The sequence below is a fragment of the Galeopterus variegatus genome, unplaced genomic scaffold, assembly GCF_000696425.1.
Source record: "Galeopterus variegatus unplaced genomic scaffold, G_variegatus-3.0.2 Scaffold3680, whole genome shotgun sequence".
NCBI classification, from domain to species: domain Eukaryota; kingdom Metazoa; phylum Chordata; class Mammalia; order Dermoptera; family Cynocephalidae; genus Galeopterus; species Galeopterus variegatus.
In genome coordinates this window covers 22,311-28,713 of record NW_007729791.1, presented here as the reverse complement: position 1 = coordinate 28,713, position 6,403 = coordinate 22,311, and positions in this window count along the sequence as shown.

Here is a 6,403-nt window from a genome sequence, read left to right as displayed (position 1 = left end):
AAAAAAAAAAAAAAAAAAAAAAAAAAAAAAAAAAAAAAAAAAAAAACCAGAAATGTAAAAGGAGACATTACAACTGATAGCACAGAAATACGACAGATCATAAGAGATTACTAGAAACAACTATATATGAAGAAACTGGAAAACCTATAAGAAATGGGCAAATTTCTGGACACACATAACTCACCAAGGTTGAATCATGAAGAACTAGAAAACCTAAGCAGATCAATAATGAATAATGCGATTGAAGCAGTAATAAAAATTCTTCCAACAAAGAAAACCCCAGGACCAGATGACTTCACTGCTGAATTCTACCAAATATATAATGGAGTACTAATACCAATTCTTTTCAAACTCTTCCAGAAAATTGAGGAGGAGGTAACACTTCCAAACCTATTCTATGAGGGCAGCATTACCCTCATACCAAAACCAGAAAAAGACACAACAAAAAAAGAAAACTAGAGACCAATATCCCTAATGAACACAGACACAAAGATCATCAACAAAATACTAGGCAACAGAATCCAGCAACTCATTAAAAAGATCATACACCATAATGGAGTGGGATTCATTCCAGCAACGAAAGGATGGTTCAACACACACAAATCAATAAATGTGATGTATCACATCAACAGCATGAAGGAAAAACACTATCTAATCATTTTGATAAAGTCAGAAAAAGCATTTGATAACATCCAACACCCTTTCATGATAAAAAAAAAAATTCAACAAATTAGGTGTAGAAGGAATGAACTTCAATACAATAAAGGCCATATATGAAAAACCTACAGCTAATATCATACTGAATGGACAAAAATTGGAGGCTTTTCCTCCAAGATCTGGAATAAGACAGGGATGACCACTTTCCCCACTTTTATTCAACATAGTACTGGAAGTTCTATCCTGTGCAGCAAGGCAAGAGAAAGCAATAAAGGGTGTTCAAACTGGAAAGGAGAAAGTCAAACTATCTCTATTTGCAGATTACATGATCCTATACATAGAAAACCCAAAAGACTCTGCCAAAAAATTACTAGAACTAATCAATGAATTCAGTATAGTGGCAGGATACAAAATCAACACACAAAAATCAATAGACATCCTGTACACCAACAACAAAATAGCAGCAGTAGAAATCAGGAAGGTAATCTGATTCACAATAGCTACCAAAAAAATGAAATACCTAGGAGTAAATTTAACCAAGGAGGTGAAGGACCTCAACAATGAAAACTATAAAACTTTGGTGAAAAAAAATGAAGAGGACACAAATAAATGGAAAAATATTCCATGTTCATGGGTTGGAAGAATTAACATCATCAAATATCCATATTACCCAAAGCAATCTACACATTCGATGCAATCCCTGTCTAAATACCAATGACATTCTTCACGGAAATAGAAAAAAAAAATCCTAAAATTTGTATAGAAGCACAAAAGACCCCATATAGCAAAAGCAATCTTAAACAAAAAGAACAAAGTTGGAGGCATCCCACTTCCTGACTTCAAAATATGCTGTAAAGCTATAGGAACCAGAACATCATGGTACTGGCATAAAAATAGACAAATTGACCAATAGAACAGAATAGAGAGCCTGAAATAAGCCCACGCATTCACACCCAACTGATTTTTGACACAGGGGCCAAAAATATACAGTATGGAAAGGACGGCTGCTTCAACAAATGGTGCTGGAAAAATTGGACATCCAAATAGAGAAGACTGAAACTAGACCCTTTATCTCTCACCATATATACAACAAGCACATTTTAAAAAATGCTCTAAATCACTAATCATCAGGGAAAGGCAAACTAAAACCACAATGAGATATCACCTCACTCCAGTTAGAATGGCCATTATCAACAAGACGAAAAACAAAGGCCAGCAAGGATGTGGAGAAAAGGGATCTCTCCTATGCTGCTGGTGGGAGTGTAAATTGGTACAGCCACTGTGGAAAACAGTATGGAGGCTCCTCAGAGAATTAAAAATAGATCTACTTACGACCCAGCTATCCCACTACTGGCTATATTCTAAAGGAAATGAAATCAATATATCAAAAAGACACCTGCATTCCCATGTTCTCCACAGCACTATTCACAATAGCCAAGAGATGGAGTCAACCTAAACGCCCATCAATGGATGAGTGAATTTGATGTACACAATGGGATACTACTCAACTATTTTTTTAAAAAGGATATCCAATCATTTACAGTAAAATGGATGGAACTGGAAGCCATCATGTTAAGTGAAGTAAGTCAGGCACAGAAAGACAAATATCACATGGTCTCACTCATATGTGGAATCTAAAACAAACAAACCGAAAAGTGGTTCTCATAGAAATAGAGAGTGGAATAATGATTTCCAGAGGGGGAGGAGGAGAATTGGTGGACTAACGGGTACAAAAGTAAGCCATCTACCCTAAGTGAACCATTGTGCGGTATAGGCATGTATTGAAACAATGCACTGTACTCAGCAAATATGTACAAGTAAACGTTAAACTATTCTGAATTAAAAAAGAGAGAGAGAGATTTTTCTTTAGTCAAGTAGTTCCTGTGTTCCAGGAAATGTTTTTTTCTTTAACCTGTTAAATTAATGCTTAACTTTCAGAGAGCAGCACTGTTTTCTTTTTAGTATTTTTAAGCATCTTCTTTTCACTCCAATACAGCTGGGTAGCTGAAAGAGGATGGAAGCAGAGAAGCAGTCCCATGAGAAAGGTCCAATGACAGATCTCCAAGCTGAGACAGAAAGTAGCTCAGAACAGTCTGAGAAATTCGAGGTCTGCTAAATTTATCAGGCCCAGAGAGATATGAATATAGGGCTTCAGTCAGGTCTCCCTCACCTTTGTCTGGGATAATTGCTAAATTGCACGTCTTGGTAACTGTTTCCAGACTTCTTGTGCTTCTTTGTTGCAAGATTTCTGGAATTTATGATGCAAAGAGCAATGTATAGCTAATCAGTAGCTGATGTTATTTTAATGAACCAATGTAAATTCTTGGTAAACAATTTTGGAACCGTCCCTTTAAGATTCTCCTTTTTCCTTGAAATATTACTGACTTCTTTTTTGTCCTCTGGAACACATACTCAAGACAACTTGGGTTGGTGTTTTTCAGGTTGCAATCCTAAGAGATGGCCCAAATAAACTGCTTTATATTTCTGCCTCTGTTGTTTCTTCTAGGTTTGCAGAGCCTTACTTTGAACCAGTGATTCTTAGCCCTTGATTAAGAGACCTTCACAGAGAAGGTCTGTGAGGACACTCGCCCCCTACCAACATATTTTATTAAACTCCCTATGTATTTAGGTACTTGGGTTTTTCCAAAGGACCCCCCAGCCCATATCACTCCAATGTGCACCCCCAGTTGAGAAAAATTACAGGAATCCATTTAGTTGTTTTTTTGAGACATTATGATGGTTTAGGCACCATAGGAGATACGGAAGATAAAAAAATGAATAGAAACAGTCTCTGCTCTCAAGAAGATGATAGTGACACCGTTGTGCTGAACGGAATGTAAAGAAATCACAGCTTCATTTTTTTGTCTTCTGCTGTTCATTTAAAGCTGCTCAGTAAGACAAGTTTCTCCCCTTCTTATGTTTGAAAACCTGGCAGGTCTATGACTCTACCAATAACTCTTAAATAAGAGACAATTCTATGGTTTCTTTAGGTCACAAACAAGTCTCATCTCACTCATTTGGATGTCCAATACTGTGGAATAATCAAATCTCTGAACTTGATTTAGACCTCAATCTTCTCCCCTCTCCCAGTTAGAAGCAGTTTCAGAGATTCTCACACTGGTCCTGATTCAGCACAACCCAGGCAGTACCTCTCCTTTGGGGTGTGTTGAACTCAGAGCTTGGCAGCTCTTTCTAAAGAGATCTCTTCACAAATCTACCCCTTCAAAACCCCTCCACACTCTTTTTTTATTTTTTAAATTTTTATTGAATCAAAATTGATTACACCAATTTTGGGGGTTCAACATTGACATATGTTGACCAAATCAATATTATTAGCATATACATTGTTACAAATCATAATTATTTTTTATGCCCCTTGTCCAATCTCTCCCCGTCCCCCTTCATCTCCCCCTCCCCCTCTAATCACCCTAGATTTCTTCTCTCCCTCTGAAAGAATAATGGTTACTCTGTTGATTTGCTGCCCAAATGATCTGTCCAATGCTGAGAGGTGTGATCAGGTCCCCCAATACTGTCATAGAGCAGATGCTTCTTCCATCACTATGAAATGGGCTCTGTGGAGACAGACAACCTCCTCCTTTCTTTATCTCTGCTGGCTACTCTCCTTGTGTCAATGCACTCCAGTGGCTGGTGGGCCATCTGCGTGGTGGTTGTGGCGTCTAGCCGCCTTCACAGCAGCTATGGTTATCGTGGTGGCTGTGGTGGGCCACCCACATGGAGGAGATGTTTTTGGCATGCTCCTTGGCACTGGTGGTATGCCTGGTTGTGGAGAATGTCCAGCCTCCAGCTCCATACCCCAGGTCCCCAAGTGGGTCCTGAGGTACTGGCATGGTGTACCTGGTTGTGGGAGGGGGTTCTGATCCCCAGCTCCATGCAACTGGGTCCCTGAGTGAGCCCTGAGGTGCTGGCATGGGGTGCCTGGTTGCGGGAGGGTGGTCCAGTCCCCTTCTACGTGCCCCAGGTCCTCGGGTGGGCCCCAAGGCACTGGTGAGGTGTGCCTGGTTGTGGGAGCAGGGTCTGGTTCCCTTCTCCATGCCCAGGGTCCCTGGGCAGGCCCTGAGGTGCTGGCATGGTGAGCCTCGCTGTGGGAGGGGAGTCTAGTCCCCTTCTCAGTGCCCCAGATCCCCAGGCGGGCCCCCAGGTGTTGGTGGTGTGCCTGGATGTGGGAGTGGGGGTCCAGTCCCTGGCTCCAATCCTTGGGTTCCTGGGTGGGGCCCCAAGGTGCTGGTGGTGTGAGTGGATGTGGGCAGGAGTCCTGCCCCTGGCCTCATGCCTCATGTCCCCTGGTGGGCCCCAAGGCATTGGTGGTGTGCCTGGGCCAGAACTAAGTTTTTCTCCTTTGCTTACTTCTAACACGTGTTAGAAGTAAGCAAAGGAGCTACTTTTAACAACAAATAGTAAAATGTGAGAGGGGAGAAATGATTTACATACAAAATTTATAATTAAAAGGGTCACAGAATTTAGGGATGTGAAGGATTTGCCACCTGGCCAAGAAAAGAACAAAAAAGCATGCAAGGGTGTGGCCAAGTGACCCTTTGATAAAAGGATTAGCATGAATAGAAAGAAACCAGATGCTCTTCATCAGAACAATGGGAGGATGACTCCCATGGCGTTTCAGACATCTTCAAGGCTACCCCTCCCATCCCAGGCCCAGAGGTCTAGGAAGGCAGATTGATTTCAGGGGACAGGCCTGGGGCACCCACCACGGGCTGACTTCCCAGGGCTGCCTCAGGACTCTGCTCCTTGCATTCCAGCACAGTGCTCCTCAGCGCCCCCCCCCCCAGTTGTGTCTCAAGTGGCCCCAGGTGCAGCTCAGGCTGCTGCTCTGGAGGGCACAAGCCATAAACTTTAGTGGTATCCACGTGGTGATAAATCTGCAGGCACGCAGAATGCAAGAGCTGTCAAGTCATGGCTATCTCCACCTAGATGTCAAAGGATCTCATAGACAGCCTGGGCACCCAGGCAGAAACCTGCTACAGAGGTGGCGCCACCACAGAGAGTTTCCGCCAGGGAAATGCCTAGTGGAGCTGTGGGAGTGAGGCTACTACAGAGACCTCAGAACTGTAGAGCTACCAGCATGCAGCCACAGCGTGAGAGAGCTTCAGACATGAGACTCCAACCTGTGAGAGCTGCTACAAGGCCTGAGCTCAGCAAAGCCATGCGGACAGGGCTGCTTGAGGACTTGGGGGCTTAACACCCACTCTTGTGTGTCCAGAAGGTAGCACATAGAGTCAAACATTATTCTGAAATCTTAAGATCTAACATTGTTTGCCCTGTTGAGTTTTGGACTTACTTGGGACCAGTTACTCCTTTTTTGTTGCCTATTTCTCCCTTTTGGAATGGGAATGTCAATCCTATACCTGTCCCACCACTGTATTTTGGAAGCACATAACTCATTTGATTTCACAGGCTCATGCTGAAGGGGAATTTGCTTCATGATGAATCATGCCCTGAGTGTTGCCATTATCTGATTTAGATGAGACTCTGGAATTTGGACTTTTGAGTTGGTGCAGAAACGAGTTAAGGCTCTGGGGCTATTGCGATGAAATAAATGTATTTTGTATATGAGAATGACATGAATTTTGGGAAATAGGGGAAGAAAGCTATTGTTTGAATGTGTCCCCCAAAGTTCATGTGTTGAAAACTTTATTCCCAATGTGGTGGTGTTGGGTGGGGAGGCCTAATGAGAGGTGTTTGGATCATGGGGGCACTGCCCTCATGAATGGAT